We start from the raw sequence: 21,222 nt of genomic DNA, 5'->3' as shown, positions 1-21,222 counted from the left end.
TGCAATTACTCGCTATTCCCTAGCAGGACAAGCATTTGTATGAACATTACTGGCAAACTGGTAAATTCTGCTAGTAGTAATGAGGCAAGCAAATGCAGCTTGTTGCGCTGAGTTTCCTGAATAGGTTTGTTTCATCGCATGACGTGCAATTGTTTGTGGCTATTTAGCATGTAAGGCAAGTGTCAATGCAGCTGGCACATAACAATGGGGTCGTATCAAAAAAGCCTGCTCTGCAAGGACAGAAGTTAGGGACCGTGGGTGGCTGATCTCGAAGTAATGCTGGATCACATAGCAAGCACTGATTAGGATTAGGACCATCGCATGTGACGCATTTTCCATGACATGGTTTGCATTACTCTTCAACTGTATTATCATAAGTTCCATCTTTGCATAGGCATTTCCCGGCAGATAAATCTCGAACAGTTGTGTTACATGTCAAACAAGTCGAGGCAGTCGTCGAAGTGCAAGTTTCGCAAGAGTAATGGCATTTTTTGCATATGTTCAACACTTAGACATATCCGTAGATGCATGGACATTAAATTCCGGTCAGCACCCGATCAATTGGACAGGACAAACACTTCGTGGCTTCTACTTAGCATTTTAAACATCTAAAGTTGCATGGCTTGCATAATTATAACTCATTTATGTAATCGTCATAAAAGCCAATAACGCACTCACACTCCCATGTTGTTAAATTGAGCTGCCGGCGATTGATGTTATAGTCGCAGACTGAGCAGTTATTGCGATTCATGCTTGTGCAGTTACGGCAGGAATAGTGGCATAAAGAACACGTAAAATCGAACTCAAAGTAATGTTCAATGCATTGGCATTAACTTGATGCTGTTTTAAGAGACCAATTCTATGCCAATTAGCAAGTTATGCAATCAACACGCGCTGGCCCGTTGCATGTTTTGCAGGTCACATGGCATTTTAAACACTATTCGAGATAGCCGTCGTCATAGTATCCACCATTGCAGTAACAATTCTTCGATGTCGGATTAAAAGATCGTTAAGCTGTCTGATTGCACGTCGAGCACTAATTTACAGCATCCCCAAAGCATGTCAGACAGGAGTAAAAGCAAGGCTCACATAGCTTTACGCCATTATCAAAGTATCGCTAAATGCAGAGACATTGAGAAAAGGTTGAGTTTATAGCACGCATGTAGATAGGATTGCAATCAGTGCAGCTTATCATGAACTTGTCAGTGCAGGTTGCGCAGGAGTAATGGCAATCATCACATATTGATGCATTGTTATGGTAGTACCCATCCTTGCATGGGCAGGAATTATTACCGTCATCGAATCTATTGTGTAGTTGCTCACAAGTTAGGCACATGGAATTTTCAGGGCCGAAGCAGGTTTTGCAACTTACATGGCAAGGCTGACAGACATCAGAGCCAATATTGTAAAACTTATCCAAACAGATACACGTTTGGCCTTATAGAGTCCGTTTGTGTGCCGAGGTTTAACAAGCAGTGCACTAATTGGGAGCCGGTCCAGTGCAGCTTTTGCATTTGGAATCGCAGTTATAGCATTGGAAATCCGTGGTATTAAAATACTGTTTATTGTTGTTATTGCAATTTGTACCACAATTTACCATATCTTGCTGGTAGTATATATCACCTGTCGATGGGCAATAGAAACGGAGATTAATCAGGTGAGCAAACTGCAACGAAAATAGCTAATCTTGGTTTCCCTGGAATGAGACCTGTGTGACATACACATCAACACTCAATGAGGTCCCAGACGAACTGAATTCGAACTCATAGCAAAGGTTACTCGATGAATTCGTGCAATTAGAGGGATACTCAACAATGAACCTGTTCATGCCGTAAAAATAGAGACTTGGATAGAGAGTTTATACGTAGGTTCTTTCTGTTGTGAATGAGGTGTTGCTGGTGACGATATTAGGCTCAGTGAGTGGGTAGCAGCCAACCGGATCATAATAGCACCCAGTTTTGGAATTTCCGAAGGTTGTACGTGTGTACTGAGTGTTCACGGAAACAAGCTCGAATGTGATGTGATATACAGAGATCTCTCGTAATGAGGCAAAGCTAAAGATAGCGGCTTATATTGTTATTTAACTTTATCTCAGGCCATTTTCTCGGACAGAGACCCCGAAGTAGTCAGACTAGTTGATTCCAAATTAGAGTGTAATGTTCGTGGAGTTGTAATCGCTGACAGTCAGCAAGCCAACAAGAGTTACGATGCCTTTGATCGAATTCTACTCATTTTTAGGCTGACAACTTGAAGTCTTACTTGTTTTCCTGCAATATGCAAAGGCGCAGTCTGAAGTATTCACTGAGTATACATCATAGACATTATCGCTGCCTCAGAATAATTAAATTGGTACTTGCAAATTGAATATTTTGGTATTGGATATCGAGGAGGGGATCCACTGACACTATATACTTAATTTTCAAGTTGATGAGGGAGTTCGTGTACAATGGAGTGATCAATTGGACTTCGATCATTGTGTCATCTATTTCAGTGATCATCAGACTCCAATAGGTATTACCTTCGTCGATGCCGAAACCCCCTCCGATGATGCCGATGCCAGCTTCAGCTGCGCTCGAGTTATAAGAGTACTGAAGTGTGATCTGGTAGTAGTTGGTTTAGTTGGGCTATAAATAAGCAGGCACGAAGGTGTACTCTCCAGTTTGGATGAACTAGTTTGTGCCATTTCCTATCTTTAGGGACTGCAATGATTGCCAGACTTCGCATAATAGTATTAGCACTATCCAACAAATGCATCTGGGAGACTTCGGTTGATATGCCCAGATATTTTACAATAACATTTTATTAATATTATAACGCATTTACTTTCATCTTTCTTTCCTATATGCAAGTAAGTGCTGCTTCAACTGTGGTTTCTTCATGGGTTTCAGGCAATGCCTCAGGCCAGATTGTCCTTGCATGCAGCAGCAATATCTGTAGTTGCTTGGGTTTGGGCATCTTCTTGCTCTTAATTAATTTCACATGGATTGAAATCCGAAGATGAGAGCTCAGTAAGGGTATCTCTTGGCTAATCTTTGTTTTTAGTTTGTGGAGCGGATGATTTGTCCCTCGAGGATTAATGGGATTTTAATAACGACCAATGTTCATTGTCATGTGCATTTCACGATGTCAAAAAATACAGACTTGAACTTGACAGAAAGGACGGTTTTCATATGCATCTGCCATGAGTCATTCTTTAATAGGAATTTATGTACATAAAAGCATCCGAAACTAATGCATTTTCACATATTCACATCAAATCATTGAGAGAGCGAGGGTGAAGTTCGAATCGAAGGGAAAAAGGGAAAGTGGAGCAATTCTGTGGACAAGCTGCAATCTAATCAATAAAAGGAATATTAATTGAAACGAATCATTCGCCGGCCTTTTCACACAAAAACCAATTATGCCTATTAATTTCTGGTTCCTCGATGTCCATTGCGAATTCCTAAAACACTTGCTCATGGGCTGAGTGCATCACCAGCTTCTGATTGTCGTCATTCTCATTTAGCTCATCCAAATCATTCACCAGGCTTTCCATGAGCTTAAGCTGCTGGCTCATGATTTTAGCGAGAGAGACAATCGATTCCCAGTTGAAAGTTGTGGCCTTGATGATTTAGAAGAAGATGGCGGGGTATTGTTGGCATTCGCAATAAAAGTACAGGCTTGCGAAGAATATTTGCTCAGCGCTTGCTGATCTGGTCTCTGCTAGGCTGACGCAGAAGCTGATAGATTTCTCGACAGCAGCCTGCATGGTCTCGTCCTCTGGGAAGATGGCGAGGACCTCCATGTAGTCGTATGGGGTGACGAGTCCGAATTTGAAATCCAAAACATTAGCAATTGCTTGCTCACAGGCTTTGAATTCCTGAATATTATGTTTTTTGTAGCTCTGCTAACAGCAAAACTGTAAGGTGTACTAATCGGAGAGATCCAGGTTTTAATTCATCTATAATTGGCATGGGTGCGTACCTTGACGGCGAGTCGAACACATGATATGATCAGGACCATCAACTGCTGGGGTTTAAGGCCAGGCCTGTTATTCAAATAAAGATCAAAATATTTTTTGGCCAAGTATTGAGTGCTGGTGTGAATGCCAAGGCGGTCCATTTCCTAAGGTAATGCACAAGAAATAAAGAAAGAAAGCGATGAACTCGCTCATAAAAAATGTACAATGAGCATCATACCCAGGAGGTCGATGTAAAGCTGATCACTGACATCAACGAAGGACAGCAGGTGAGTCGGAAAGTACTCCTAAATAGAGCTATAATCTACCTGCTCCTAAATCCTGAGGCTGATGAGGAGATCATTAAATTTTGTGCTCAACATCCCTGATTTCACTTATTTATATAAGACTATGAAAATTGACAAAATTAATAGCCCGAAAAGCTCAATTATATGTTGATACCCATCGCTCTCAAATAGCATTATAAACAAGCCCCTTTTTCCCAATTTACTGCATGAATTCTTTAATTTCTTCATCTGTTCAAAATATACTGATTTCATGGAGTCTCCTCCCCAGCTCTGCAAGACTGACCTTTAGATTTATCTACACGCAAATTAGCGCTCCCATGGCTTTTTCTCCTGATTTACGGCATTCACCAACGCTTTAAATTTTTATATGTGCTGGATTCCGAAGAATTCTATTCCAGATTTCGACCATTTTGTCTGCAATCCCAAAGTCCCGAACCCAATTTCGCATACAAATATTACAAGCAAAAACAAAGTACTCCGACTTCACTCAGATATTTAATTTGGCCTGTTTTCTCTCAGGATGCACGATCGATATAGCAGCAATGCATTTTTACAGCAATATACTCTAAGATTTGCCTTGAGTACAGTACCAGCTTAAGGAGAAGCCTGAACATCCTAAGTAACATATTTACATCACGTAAAACCCGATTCCTAAAATGATGTACTAGTTTTCAAATGTCAAATCCAACAGTTTGATATAAACGCTGAAACATCAAATAGATACGAGAAAATAAGGATATCAATTGCGAACATATTGCTGCCTATGATAATTTCAGTGTGTGATTTAGAGCATAAAATAAAACTGGCAGCATAAACGTAATCATCATGATAGCAACTTGCATGGCCATTTGCTATGCCCCAACTGAACAAAATTAAATTATAATCTAACTAGAGTTGAAAATTCACTCAGAAAATTGTTGTTGTATTATTGCATCACTGGATATTATGGATATTATGGATATAAAAATGTATGGATATATGAATATATGGATATTATGGATATTATGGATATAAAAATGTATGGATATATGAATATATGGATATTATGGATATTTTATATTTGAATATTATTATATTATTATATTATTATATTATTTATTATTATATTGCTGTATGATTTTATATCTGTAACTCGCATGCTATTGGATGATTGCCTATTATAGTATAATACATGTTCAAAGATAACTAAAGCAACTTGCGTCTAAATAATACGAATATCAATGATTTGAACACTGTCTCGCCAGGGTAAAAGCTCAGTTTGCGATATCCCAGGAAGATCTCCAGGACGAACATCACTCTTAACCCAAACTTAGTTCAAAAGTAACATTCGAAGCATATCGCAGTGGAAGATGTGAACCTCACCAAATATGTGCCTCGTAAACATTAAATAAATACTGAATCTACGTTCTAATGGAATAATGCATCATAGACGCTGAGCCTACAGGCTGAAATGAAGTCCTCGACGATTCACGAGGCCAGTGAAAATAAAAATAGAAAAACTGATTCCAGCGAATACTATAAATTCTGGAAGGCCAAAGCCAACGAATACCAAGACTTGAACTTTACTCTGCGTAAATAAAACTCAGAATTGCAGCAGTAGTTGGAGATCTTACGTCATAAAAATCAAAAAATGGAAAGAAAGCTGAAAAACTGCGAAAGATTGACAGTTTTTTCCCAATAGAGCAAATAAATGCTGCAGGGTTCCTCATTGCAGAAGGATAGTATCACTAAGTTCTACGAGCAGAAGATAGGAGAACTTACTCGGAAGATTTCTGAGCAGTAGATGGTCATAACCAAGCAGGATCATAAGATCAAAGAGCTATCCAAACAAATCGGAGAGAACTTCAAGCTTAGGAATTTACTCGACAACATGGAGGATAAAGTATCGCAAGTATCGGACAGCCGGAGCAATGGCTCATCGAGATTAAGCTCAGCAAACAGACTGCAATCTTCCAGATTAAAAAATCGAAACAATCGCTAGGGTGAGCCTCTAACTGCGAATTAGATAAAAGGAGGTTAGGCTTTTAATTAATATGATGCACAAAAGTCCGACAGAACAAAAAACAATATTCATCAGTCAGGAATATTGTCAGGCACTCGCAGCATCTCTTCTATCCATGCCCTCACGAAGCCCAAGCAGGGTCATTGGAATTCGAAAATGTAAAACCTTGCGCAATTCAATTCACATTAGCTTTGATGGAAACACTCATTCATTCATTATTAATTATTATTTTATTTATTTTATTTTATTTTATTTTATTTATTTATATAGCATATTTCTGTTTATTTAATTCAAAAATATCATTTTCTCTATTTGAATATTCAGTTGAATGACCATCCAATATTTGTATTACATCAGTTGATTATATTGGGTCTTATTGCTTTATACTGCACCAACGTCTCGAAAGACACTAAACATAAATATTAAGATCCTTTTGTATGGGAAATCTCGAATAAATCAGTTAGAAGTAATGCGAACTCGATTGAATCCTATAAAATTGAGGGGAAATAGTAATTGTTAGAAAGTAGGAGTGGCCGAGTGGTCTAAGGCGGTAGATTTATGCACCAACGTCTCGAAAGACACTAAACATAAATATTAAGATCCTTTTGTATGGGAAATCTCGAATAAATCAGTTAGAAGTAATGCGAACTCGATTGAATCCTATAAAATTGAGGGGAAATAGTAATTGTTAGAAAGTAGGAGTGGCCGAGTGGTCTAAGGCGGTAGATTTAGGCTCTATTCCGAAAGGGCGTGGGTTCAAACCCCACCTTCTACATTTTTAAACACCATCAAATATATAGCGGAATAGGCTCCCAATTGATAGGTAGGTGAGTCTTTTATCACATAATAATAACAAAAGATCATTAATCAACGTTGTGAATCTGTTCCAAATATGAACTCGGATGATTCCATTTTCCTGTTGCACTATTTGATTCCATTGGTAACTAAGTCGAAACATCTATGGACTTCAACGAGTTATTTATTCATTTTGGAAGTAATTGCACTTTGGTCGGCTTTGCCTTTCTTCAGTTTTTCGCGTACAGTCTTCAAGACAGGCAGATATATTAGCTGCAGTTGGCTTGTCTGCACACTTGTGTTTTATTTTAGTTTTGCGAAGTCATGACTAAGTTGTTTGATATTCTCTCCGCATTACTTCGAAACAAGGAAGAGTTGCTTCAGGTTTGCCTAAATTATGTGAAAGCTACTTGACAAAAGTCGAATGTATGATTGAAACTTTAAGCGTCAGAATACTTTTTATGGTTCTATGCGAGACATTCGGCCTCTTTGCAATTCGATTCCAGTGTCGCCACATAGCTCTTATGCGCATTCCTAGCCTATTTGGTCAACAATGATAGACTCTTATAGTTGTCATGTGCTATATCTTTCGCCAAGTAGACTCCGCTATTTTTATTGATATTGATTTCGTAGAGAATGCCTTGTTTCTTGAGAGCAGGTGTATTCTATTTATCGAGGCTCGCTGTTATCACACCCTTTTTCATATTTTTAATTCTATAATTCTATAATACTTCGAACGAGAGGTCATACAAATAACACAAATACAGATACAGACGCAGAATATATTCCATAACTTTTATTTACTCTATTAAAATATCATGTAAATATGATTCATTTCCTCAGAGGGTTTATGAGAGGGTGCTGATGTGGAGGCAGTGGACGAAACAACAAAGTATTACTCAATTAGGAAGCAATAGACTGCAGGTATTCATGTTAATATTTAAATGTAAATTATAGAAATGGTTATATCGATTTCATTCATATGTTTGAATATAAAAACCTTGAACAGAATCGGGAGTCCTATTATTTTCGATTGGTGCCAAGTTCTCTTAATGTTAAATCTGTGACCCTCATTCAAACACTCGAAACTGCAAAGAAAGTATATAAACTGAGATTAACGAAACAATAACTGTCTCGCCGTGAAATAGGGTCATAATAGCCATAAGTTGTGGATGAAGAGAAAAAAGTAACTCCTGGGCAACCAATCAATGGAGCAATCCCTTTTGAGAAGAGTCAGCTCAATTTTTATGAGCTATCCTATGCTCCCAATCGAAAAATCGAATACAGTGTCAGATTATTGGAAGGGGAAGAAGGGTCAGATGTGATGATAGAGATTGGATCATTTACTCTGAGGCATGGCGCCCTTATCACCCAATTTAAGGAGCGTAAGGTTCGGTTACTTTCAGATGTGCTCGAATTAAACGAGGAATTTTCTTTAGTCTTGGATATTTTCGTCCATAACAGCCAATATGGGTTGGAGAAATATATCCGCGAAATCAGATAAAAGAGAAAATAAAATAATCGAAACCTTGTAATAAAAGATGTCATGAAGCCTCAATAAGCCAAATATAATTAACAAGATGTTAAAAAGAGAGAGCAAGAGGAATTCAACTAATCTAACACAGAGCCATAATCGCTGTTGATAGTCAAACCACAAAACCTGTAAGGGAAAGGTACCGATACTGAACTCAAGCAACCTTCACTCGAACATGTTGGCTCAGAAATTTTGATAACATCCGATAAAGAAAGCCCAAAGCCCCCAAATAACATTTGGGAGGCGCCTCTTGTCTTCAAAAAAACCAATTCAGTCATAGTCCCTGAAAAGAAAGGTAAAAATCAGAGCAAGTAAAAAATCGATCGAAAGATAGTCGGGATATGTCTCGCGCTTGCAATCATATCTATTTTATTTATTGTCAAGGTGATAACAGGCTGAATTATGATATGTTTATGATCAGATAATTGTGCATTTATCGGATATAAAAAGTAGAATAAGAACAAATCGCAGTCGTCAAGATTCAAAGCCGAGCAATTCGAAGGTCATGGCGAGTTGAACGTATATAAAGCTGGCCTCTTCATACTTGAATCCCATCTCGTCGCTTCCGAAGAAGTATTCCAACATTTTTAATGCGGCGTATATTTAGCAGGCCCATCCCTTCAGCTTCCCAACAATGAACCGGATGATTTCGATTTGAATTTACGCATTTAATTCTAGCTATTTGGTATCTCCTTCCTGAGTGATATAGTACTCGTCGATATCATTCAAAATATTCTTACGAAACTCAAACAACTTTGATAGCGCCTTCTGGGGGGAAGCATCTGCACCATACGATGCAAAGTCGATCAATGATGTCATGGAGCGGATGTAGCAGCCGTCAATTTTAAAGCAGGGAGGGATCGAGTATTCGGAAGGATCCGAAAAATCGGGCATTTCGGAATCGACCTTCGATTGGTACTTGGAGCGAGAGTAGTAGAGGAATATTTTGCGAACAGTCTGGAGTATCTTGGGATGGTTCTTGATGTAAGAGTGGAAAAACTTATGAAACTTTGCACTCAGTTTCACAATCTCGTCAGCTTTCCCATCGAACAGCTATTTGTAGGGCTAAGCCATTTGTTACATTAGCTCAGTGCAGAGTTCAATATCTTTGATCACGGCAATCTGAAGGTTCTATTGATTGATTTTATCTTTGTCAATCAAGCTCTTATATTTAAGTTCCAGAAGGTTCCTGAAATTTTTCAGCATGAACCGGAAAGGATGATGAGCTTTATTAAACTCGTCCGTAAAAGTCTTTTCTGTCACTGAAATGCAATCGATGTCGGCTCGATGCTTCTTTTTGCAGAGGGTTTTATATTTGGCAGCCTTGACAATAGATTCGCTGAGGGTGGAAACTGTTGTTTCCAGTAGTGGCCTTTCTTCAATGAACTCAGGTTTAAACGACTTGATTTCCAGAGTGGCTTCCACAATAAATTCCTTAGGGATGGCCTTTGCAATGGTGAAGAGATCATTAAAAAGCTCCTTTGATTTGGGATACTTTCTCTTCAAGCCTTCAACTGCGGATGCAACGATATTTTTCCATCTCTAAATAAAAGGAGGCGTACTTTGTAAGAGAATATATTCGAGACCTATTTCACACTATATGGCGAATGCTGGTAGAATTCACGGATTTCTGTTTTGGCGAGCTTGCTGGATTGCATGAACATGAAATCTAAAGTTAATCTCCTTATTTAGTATAAAGTAAGAATTTACACTAATTTCAATGTCATCAGTAATTATTCCATACAGCTCATAATATTGGCAAACCTATTAAATGTTTTGTAATTTATAAATACATACCACTTTTAATTTTGTGTTGTTTGATGATGCATTGTTTTGTTGTAATTCTTTTAGTTTAAATTACTCAAATTTGAGCACTATCAAATACCCATATTCATCTCAACATCCATGCATATCCATATCCCTATTGATATCTATATTAATCCAATCCAATCAAATCAATATCAGTATCCATGCATGGACCAATACCAAAGCTTAATCAAACTGAGTCGACATTGATCCATATTTACAATAAGATAGAACATAGAAGTAGTGTCAGATAGAACCTGTTTTGTATATCCATGAGCAGCCCATAAACATTCTCGCAATTACCACAAAATACACATAAAATAATGAACCAGATCCCTCTGATCCACAATATTCCTCTACGAAACAAACACTAATCGAAGCCAGCAAAATTACTAACCTCAAACATAATTAATAGAATTCATGGAATTAATAAATATAAATTGAATAAACATGCGATTATAATGTGATTATTTATTGGCATATATATAATATGAGGAATTTAGTGGTTAGTTATGAATTTATTATGTATAACAATTGAACATATAAATCATCATTAATTGATTCTTGGGCGAACCTTGGTTGCTAGTGAAAGGGCAATTCACGAGCAACGGCTAGGAAATACCGGTATTCATATTTACTCCTACGCCACACCACCACAAACTTTAGCGCAAAGATCAAAGGAAACCTAAAAGGGAGCAAAACTCAGGAGAAATGATTTCTATATTCTCTATTCATTCCTATTCATTCCTATTAACTCCTATTCATTCATATTCACTTTTACTTATTCCTATTCATTTCTATTTGTCCCAATTCTCCCATTCATTGTATTTATTTATGAATTTCTTATTCCCTCCGCTATATTAGATCTGCATGTACATGTTGCAACCCCTCCTGATGTATACTCAAGTCCAAGCTCGAAAATAGTGAAGGAATATGACATAAACAGCCTAGGAATAATCCGCTCATCTGCTCCTGGGCAGGGAGATCTGAGCAGTGGCAATTTAGGAAAGGATCTTAAAAACAATAATTAACCTGCTTTATTTAATGAATGAGCATAATGCCAACATAAATTAATCCCAATTTATGAACATAGTTTAATAATATGCTTTCTCATACTTAATTTTATTTGCAAACATGCGCCAGGCTAATGAGAATTAAATGTTTGATCATTTTGTGGAGTTTTGGTAGGGACTTTGGGCCATCGGAAATTGTTGTTGTGGCACGTATTGCTGCTGGGGCACATATTGTTGTTGTGGGACGTATTGTTGTTGTGGTACGTATTGTCCGTATTGCCCATAGAATGGCCGATTATCCATAAAGCCTTGATTAAATGGCATGTTTGGTGCCATGTTTGGCATCATTCCCATCGGCCCAAAGCCTCCGACGTAGCCTGGCTGATTTCCGGGCATTCTCCCAACCTATTTGTTTCTCTTGGTGGTACTTTTCATTTCATACATGGACTTCTTTTCTTCGGGAGTTAAATAGACTGTGAGATAAGGCTTCCCTATAAACAGTTTAGAGACATTGGGATCATCGAGGTATGAAGCCAAAGCAGTCTTATAGTCCAACCTATACAATAAACAAATAAAGTACTCGTTTTTGAAGCCGATTATAGCCATGAACCCGAAGCTTTATCTTCTATTCTTGATGACATGAACGTCCGTAATTTATCCGAAGACAGAGAGCACATTTTCTATTTCTTTTTAGTTTCCTGTCTTCAGCCCTCTTGCAAATATCTTGTTCTCCTTCGTAAACAAATGGGCAAGCTTTGCAGTGAGCTTGTTTTCAAAGAGCTGCTTTGAATACTCCGAGGTTTAAAAGCTGTCTATTGCATTGTTGGCTGCAGTGGGGTTCGTGAAAGTTACAATCATTTTGTTCTTATTCATCTTCAAGACTTCCAGCTTTGGCCTTTCTCTTAGAAGCCCAAACTTGGTGAAGTATTTGATGGCTCCTTCCTCAATGGTCTCAGCGGATGGGATAGGGCCATCAATACTAAGAAACAGTTTTTTGTCAGTGTCCTTATCCTCGTCAAGCATAAAGGTTCGCACCGCGCGGAAGTCAACAGCTCCAATCGTATGAAACTTCTTGATGATGATTTCATTGACCATCTCCTCATTGTCAACTTTGACATAGCAATGGTGGACCCCAGGCTCCTGCTTCTTGTCTGCTGACTTGGCGATCGCAACATCGATGACCTTGCCGTAGTTGGAGAAGTATGCCTTGAGTTTATCGGGGGATATCGAGTTGTTGAGCTTGTTAATAAAGACCTGATAATCATGGTAGTATCGGCCGATGTGGACTTCCTTGCCACTTACTTTTATGCTCCCCAGCTCATTTAGCTTCTTTCCTGAATAATAAAGGGCTTACCGAGAGTTGGATGGACCTATATGTATGCCCAATATTTATTTGCTCTCCCGCGGATCTTGATGTCGGCAGCAGTCAGCACTTCTGAGCCGAAGAATGGCTTGAGAGCCTAAATAATGCTGCCAGTGAGCTATTTAGCATTGATTTCTTGTGACTCGAACCCATAAATGTGAATGACATGCTTTTAGGGGCCCTGCATAATCTCCAAGAATATTTAATAGCTTTATAATGTAGAACTATGTTTTATAATCGATGAAATCAGCCAGAATAATGATCATCATTCATATTGTCAATATCTGACATTAATTATGTTATTTGATCCTTGTTATTCTCAGTGTGTGCCTAATGAGCAAGAGATCTGCGATCATATCCATCATTAAATATTCGACACATTAAATTAGTAGAGTAGATCAAAAGCAGAAGTTTATTCTTCATTATTTGATATGCAGCGCGGGTATGTGAGGGTTTGATGAGAAGGGAAGAAGAAGAAGAAAAATAGGACAAACCCTTGAAATGGTCCTGAAGATCTTATGAAGAGCGTTGGCTGATTATTCAACATACTCAGCCATACTCACACACACATCCACACTCACGCTCACACATACTCAACAGAATCCGAACAGATATATAGTATTTGCATAAAATTAGAAACAAATAAATTAAATGAAGAATCTCAATCATTTGACGCTGTTAATAATATTAAACTACGATAATTAGAATAAGAATGAAGTATGTCTTTATTCTTCTCATAACCATAGCAGTTTGTGAAAAGAAACAAATTGACTATCCGGTCCGGTTAACTTATGTAAACAAAATATCGAGCTGGTGGCCTGTCAGCGATATTGCCAAAGGAATGGGGGTACCTGGATACGCAACAAAGAATCTCTACAATTATTTCTGTCTCTCTGTATGGACATATTAGAAGGGACCTTTGGATATTGTGAAACTGTGGGATGACCCAGCTACATATCTATCCGAACAGAGCGATTTCGGTTTTACCAATACTGAAATTCGTGATAACATCATGAAGAAATATAAAGCAGCCGAAAAGAATGTGCTCATTTCTGCATTCGCATAATCTGAGTACCCTACAACAGCTGGCGTCGACCCTGTATTATGCGCCGCAAAACTCGCGCTATTTGTGAGTAAAGTAAAGGCTGATGGAGTTGATATTAATTACGAAGACACTAAAGCTTTTGAGGACGGCAAAGCTTAAGTTTGGTTGATTTAATTCACTAAAAAACTCAGATAGCTGCTCCCGGAGGCAATAATTTGCCATACACCTCAGGCAACGTATTTTCACGAAAAGTATAAGGCTGGAGGATACATGGCGGTCCACAAATCTGTGGGAGCCTTGATAGACTTCTATAATGTGCAGTTCTATAACCAAATGAGCGAATAGTACAACACCTATGAAAAGCTATTCGTAAAATCTTTAAACACGACCTTATTTCGAGGGACATCGGTGGGAGAGTTGAATAAGCTGGGCATTCCAATAAAAAAGATAGTCGTTGGAAAGCCGGTTGTGAAGGAAAATGTCAAAAATACAGGATGGGTCGACCCGGAGGAATTGGGTCAAATTCTGTTGAAGGGCTATACTGACCTGAAATGGTACGCTGGCGTCATGTTCTGGGAGTATTACTCAGATACAGATGGCAAGGCTGTTTAGGCTGCCGCTGGACCTCTGATCTAAAAGTATCTCTATGATCAGCTCTTCCATATATTCTCAGAAGCTGCCGACCCAACAACCGCCTAATTAAAACCTGTAGCGAATTCTACAACAACAGCAAACCATACAGCGCGAAATGCTTCAAACTTTTCTGAAGAAGAGTTCTTGCAATCTTCTTCAACCAAAATATCCTTTCCGAATGAGGAAGTGATATTAAATAAACCTTTCGAAGCAAGAAAGATTAATTACCCAGTTAGGTTCGCTGTTGTAGATCGATTGGCTTCATGGTGGCCTCCTGAGCTGATCGCAGGAAGTTTAGGAGTGCCTGGATATGCAAATGACACTCTCTACAATTATTTTTCCCTCTCAGCCTGGACATTTTAGAAGGGCCCCTTGAACCTAGCGAAGGTTTGGGAAAATCCGATTAGATACTTTTCGAATTCGAGCACTTTCGGCTCAAAGAATGAGACCATTCGTGAGAATATAAAGAAAAAATATAATGCCAACGGAGTCGCTCTTTTGATCTCTGCATTTGGGAGTTCGGAGAATCCGGTCACGAACAAAGTAGAACCCGTGAAATGCGCCACAAAACTAGCATAATTTGTGATTACTAACATTCTCGATGGCGTGTAGGTGAGCTTTAAAGACTCCCAATCACTCAAACAAGGCGTTGGTGAATTTTGGTTAATCAAGTTTATGACAAAGCTGCGTGAACTATTGCCCAACCACCTTATTGCGCACACTGCGCAAGCCTCATATTTCAATGAGTCAGATTATCGTATTGGGGGCTATAGCATGGTGAATCGAGTAGTCGGAGCAAAAATAGACTTTTACAACATAATATATTTCGATCAAGGGGAAAACTTTGCTTTCAATACTTTCAATCAATTGTTCATGCTCTCAGGGCCTCCGAGGAAATTTGGGGTCTCGATCCGATAACTTTTATTTCGGGGAATCCCGATTAACAAAATAGTCATAGGGAAGCCAGTCCTGCAGATAGATTCCCTGTCAGGGTGGATGGAGCCAAACTAGCTCAAAAACGCAGTGCAGGAAGGATATCAGAAACTAAGGTGGTTCGCAGGAGTCATGGTTTGGCAATACTATTCAGATATGAACGGGAGTGTTATTAAGAGCATCATAGAATAATTAATCTTATTATGTTCTGCTAAAAGTACCTGCAAAGTATGATTCGTTCAAATCACTTTTCCTCATTTCATTTACCCATTATAGTCATGCACTCGACTCTATATTAGATGAAGTGAAGCCTGAATACTCTAATGTACACCTGTATGAAGAGAACATGCATATGGCCCTGGAATAAGCATAAAGAATGCCGATAATATGACTGGCATTTTAATTAATTTAATTGAGTATTTTAGTGATATTAATTGAAATCATAAATCAGTCGATGATTCCAACAAAACTGAATCCTTCTAGATTTTGGCAAATACAAAAAGATGCCAAATGCGGCTCTGGAGTGGCCAATTTCAGCACTGAAACATCCAATATCAGAGTGCCATTAGTGCATCCTTTATCGCAAAAACTCACAGATGAATACACATTCAAATACGAAAATAAAATGTTTAATGCCTATCTCAAGAAGCGAAAGATCATTCGGACTGAAATATACCCGAAAATTCACATACTCGATAATGTGCCGAACTCATAGCAGTATCATCTCAGCTATCAAAAACTGTTCCCTTTAAAAAAGTACGGCATCCAAATAATTGTAGGACTCTCGATGATCAGATGATAAAGCGCATCATAAAATAAGATCCAACTCAGATAAATTCAGCCTACATTATTTCTTTGTTTGTCGAGGAGGATGGGTTTAAGTAAATGCTTGACGAGTATGTAAATAAAGTGCTTGTTAATGGGAAAGCCCCAGGTGGCGTTACTTCTGATAATAAAATTGTTTCGGGCTAAGATTAGGATAAAATGAATGAAATTTAGGAAAAGACTATTTAACTTTACAATTATTACTATTTTGGAGAGCCCTTGACACCTTTAGAGAAGGCAATTGAACTCTACTATTTAGCAGCAAAGCAAGAGAAATATTTCAAGAAGCAAATGTTTCCCAAAAATGCTTATTATCGATGCATTTGGAGGCAGTAGGACCAAAGATTGCTCGAGGATATGATCAATTGGACAAACTAAGACATAAACCTGAGTGACTTGAACAATCGGCCATTCTTCAATCCTTTGAAAAACATTGAACGATTGCCAATGATTCAAAAGCTGCATAGGCTAATGGGCGGCGACTACTTTTTGTCGCAATTGATGTTCAATTTTACGATCAAACCTTACTACACATACTCCTATACGTACTTGAATAACATTGCGGAGAAGCTTTACGGGAGGCTGCTTATATACCTAAAATGTTTATAATTCACTCACATGATGAGCATCCCTCCCGACTTCAGCATATAGCTCTCAATTTTGCAGATTCATGTTTGGATGCTGATCAACCGCCTCAAGCAATTCAACACCAAAGAATCGAAGAATGTTATCAAGTTGCTGTAAAAGATGCACAAAACCTATATTGATTCACTGCTGTCGTCGCTGAACATTAAGAAAATTGCTTCCACTCTTAAAAAATATCAAGATTCAGCTTAATTGATTTCTCAGACCCTCGATTTGCACTTTAACTCGAATTAGTAGCCAAAGGTGAGCCCCTATCGGCACATTGATGCTTTAGTGTGGTCAGCAGCCTTCAGAGAAAAAGTTTAACGGTATGGTGAATAGGTCTATAAATTTTCTGAGTACTTGGTTAAGAATCAGAGGCATATGAACAGCTTCACGGAATAAGACTTCCTGAATGCAAATATAGAGTTTGATGTATTTCTAGGAGACCCAGATCATAAGCAAGTTATCACGTGCATCAATCCCCCAATGAACCCGAAATAGTTTGAAGAATAGTTCAATAGCAATAAGGAGGACAAGGCATATTACTATAAGACCCATCAAAAAGATCAGACGATCAAGCTCAACATGAACCAAATATAAAACGATACCAGCTATTCCTTTTTCAGCGCAGTCTTCGACAAATCGTAGCGCTTCATCAAAAAATATCTGCTCAATTTCAAAAACTATGACCATTTTAGCGAAATGGATGAGCAAACAAAGAGACAGGAAAAGGAAATGAAGCTGAGCGCGTGGAAGACAGACAGCGATAAACTTAATTAAATTTCAGAATAGTTTAACAGCTTGGAGAGGGTCAGAGGGAAGAGAAAAAGAAATCGTCATGAAGACAAGTGATGACTGTATATGCATTATAAAGTGTGTGTGATTATGAGTTGTATGGTGGTGTGTGTAACCAATAAAATTATCATGACCATCATTGCATGTTTGTTATTGTCTTGAGCAGTGCCTCAGCCTCTATGCTTTTTTGCTTCCTGATTTCCTCCCTGGTCTTAGTCATGGATTTATGGAGATAGTTGTTGATGTACTTTTCAACAGTTACCCGTCGCATCAAATGCCTCAAGACGACAATGATATAGACGATTACGCTGTAGAAGAGCATGCCTAACGGAGTCATGAAATCTGGGACATACTCCATCCATTAGTTTTCACTATTTGCTACCATTAATGTACTGTATTATCTTTATAAATGTTGGTAACTCAGGCTATAAATCTTGTTTCCTCTGAAGATAAAATTAAATTTATAGGCAAATCAAAAGTTACTTTCCTTCTCTCGCTTTAAGTAAATCCCTTTATATAACTAAATTTAAAACAATTGAGTCTATCGATTTGATAAAACTACGAATAAAGACATATATTTCTGTTTTCAAATTAACTATATTGAATTATCATTGCGAACCCCTAAATTTGAGCCAATGCAAAGGTTCATCACACTATTTACAGATTAATTTAATAAACTATCGAATGCATATATATCAAGGTCTTAAATCTCAAAATAAATTGAAAAATTCCTTTGCTTAAATATAAAATCAAAGGATTTTTATAGACTTTATGTTTTCATCTCAATCGGTATTAGTTTAAACAGAATGAGATCTTTAGAATAAAGAGACTATTTATGAGAGCCACGTAGTGCCCATTTGCTTGACTAGATTTGTTCTTGAAAGGTGAAATATTTGAATAAACGTCTATTTATTTGAATACGAAACAATAAGTATCGTGAGATGCTTAGCCTTTTTGATGATACTGAAGGAAAGATGATCACCAAATGAGAGGTAGTTGTGATAATGAAACAGTTCAATTATGAGTAAACAATTCGAGAAAATTCTATATGCTAGAAATTTTAATGTTCTTCCCCCACAAAAAATGCGAGCAGGGACATATTCGAGAGAAGCAAGGACTCAAGCGAGAATAAGAAGGCATGCAAAAAAATAATACTCATTTAGGAATCAAGACCTTAGCAAGTTAGTTTGCGAGTTTCTTTTGGTATTACAAACCAATGGAAGTTGACCCATTTCCGATGGCACTGTCCGACTATTCGAGGAGTTTCATGCTTTCTGCTATTATGCTCCCCGAAGCGTTTAGCTTGGATTATTTCTGGGTGGAGCTGCTCGGGATGCTGGTCTACTGGACATTCTTCATTTTTCGCCTGTTAATTATTATGAGAATCAACGCTCATTTAGCCTATTGATCCGATTATTTAATCGAATCTGATCAAATATAATATATATTCCGATTATATGGCAATGGCTGTGATGTGATTCGTATTAATTAGCAATTTAAATAATAACTACATCATCTTCTATCTCTTGCTCCTTTTGAAGTCTTTCCTGAGAATAAATGCCTTGGCTTTGCAGTCCCGAAAAATCTGTCTGCCTCTCCTTTTTTATCTTCTCTTCTCCACACTTTGCTTAACTTAATGACTTCGTCCTGGCCCTTTATTTCGGCTTTACTGATTTATCTTTGGAATCCTTTGCTTCTTGACCTTGATGCTTCACGAATTCTCTCTCGAGCTCTTTCGTTCTCTTCCACTTCCTCGCCCTCCATACCAACTCGTTTTCTGCCTTTGATTTCAGCGAGAGACTGGGATCTGCTCCTGTTTCTCATTCGCTACTAAACCAAAGAGCTGTCCAAGCCCTGCTTTTCAAGGACCTCCTTGAACTTCTACATGCTTTTATTCTTCTGATGAGCAGTTCTTCTACGATTGAGAGCATGTTCTTCCCTAAAGGCATGCTTTTTAAACTTAACTTCCTTGTATGCATCCTTCATAGCTTGCGGGACAGCTTGCAAGCCATCCTCATCTTCAATTTTCATCTGTTACATTTCAAAAAGTAACTATTATTCTTTTTCAAGATCTCCGAGCTTTTCCCAAATATCGTGGTCGACATAATCTGCAATATTTTTGCCGTTGTATATTTATGGCACGATATCGTATTTCCACTCTTCTGGCAGAACATAGTGCTCTTGAAGAGGAATGTAGAAGACTCCGGCACCTCCGTTTTATTACTCAATTTCTCGGATTGTCTTTTTGTTTTTCACTCTTTGGGACAAATCGACGGTCACTGAGGGCCTATCAATGTTATCCCTTTTTTTGGGGACTGACACATAGAGCCCATTGACATAATTGTTGGTTCCAAGAAGTGACTATTCTACCTTAAGGAGTTTGCTCTGATCTGAGGCAGCTATCTTTATTTTCATGACTTCTGAGCATGCCATTTATTTGACTTCTTCGATGTTGTATGAAGTAAGTGTGCTCATTTCGGTGTGCTGCAAGTTATTTTACTTGAGCCAGATCTAAACGGCATTCCTTTTTTCTGGGATGAGGTCAGCTACGGTTTTGATGTCTGTCTTGGTAAAAACAATGAGGATGGGCTTATTTTTGAATAAAGGCTTCAGAGTGCTGTAGAGTTTGATTTGTTCGAGCACTGAGTACCCACACTGCTCGGATGGGTCAACTAGATATAAAACACAACTTTTCAAATGGGCTAGAGCTGTCACTGACTGCATTTCGATCGTATTCATCTCTTCTAGGTTGTGATCTAGGACTCCGGGGGAATCAATAACTTGAAACCTTGTGGTTTTGTATTCGGTGTGGCCGACGTACAAGGATTTTGTTGTGAAAGGGTAAGGTTGGACCTCAACATTTGCCTTACTTACTGAGTTAATGAAGCTAGACTTGCCAACATTGGGGTATCCGCAGAGAAGGAGCGTTCTTTCATAGGGATTAATGCTTGGAAGTCTGCCCATGTGTTTCCTGACTTCTTAAAGATACGATAAAGAAGATGCAATTTTTCGAATCATTGTGCACATGCGGCCCATTGCAGCTCTCTTGAGCGATTTGCAGCGATACAAAGAGTCAGCATATTTGACGAGCTTGAGATAATCCTTGCTCATGTTCTCAACCATATTTTTAGTGGCTTTCAAATGCCCCAGTGCCAACTTGTAATGGTCTTTATCATAGAGGACATTGAAGAGATCGGCATAGAAAGGATGAATATCTTCGATTTTAGGAAAGTGCTCCAATGCATCACTTAATTTTTATGAAATCGTTTATTGGCAGAACTTGATCTTTCGCATGTAAAAGGATCTGATTCTCGAAATGGCATAGCCTGGGTGCACAACAGTTGGAGTCTTTCGTTGTGTCTTAGACAGCACTATATTGATCATATCGGATGCAGGTGGCAAAACCTTGATGCTTTTGAAGTTGTAGCTCATTGTCACTGTTGAAAAGTATATAATGAATATTCAATTGATCATCTATAATCTATTTTATTGTTTTAACTCATACAACGATTCATTCACCTATTGGGGTTGGGGTTGGGGTTGGGGTTGGGGTTGGGGTTGGGGTTGGGGTTGGGGTTGGGGTTGGGGTTGGGGTTGGGATTGGGA

At 38.4% G+C, this 21,222-nt stretch overlaps 1 non-coding gene and 1 pseudogene across 1 annotated transcript; one reads left to right on the top strand and one right to left on the bottom strand.

Annotated features, from left to right (window-relative positions):
- The first annotated feature begins 6,942 nt into the window (after window positions 1-6,942).
- TRNAL-UAG (transfer RNA leucine (anticodon UAG)) lies at window positions 6,943-7,022 on the top strand. The gene has a single exon. It is a non-coding gene; the product is annotated as a tRNA-Leu (tRNA).
- A 12,081-nt stretch (window positions 7,023-19,103) lies between these two features.
- Window positions 19,104-21,048, bottom strand: LOC148298254 (nucleolar GTP-binding protein 1 pseudogene; annotated as a pseudogene).
- Between the last annotated feature and the right edge of the window lie 174 nt (window positions 21,049-21,222).

Source organism: Brachycentrus maculatus, unplaced genomic scaffold (genome assembly GCF_059751285.1).
Source record: "Brachycentrus maculatus isolate JH-2025_06_01 unplaced genomic scaffold, ASM5975128v1 h1tg002297l, whole genome shotgun sequence".
NCBI lineage: Eukaryota > Metazoa > Arthropoda > Insecta > Trichoptera > Brachycentridae > Brachycentrus > Brachycentrus maculatus.
The sequence above is the reverse complement of the archived record's forward strand: the minus strand, read 5'-3'. Positions and strand labels throughout refer to the sequence as shown.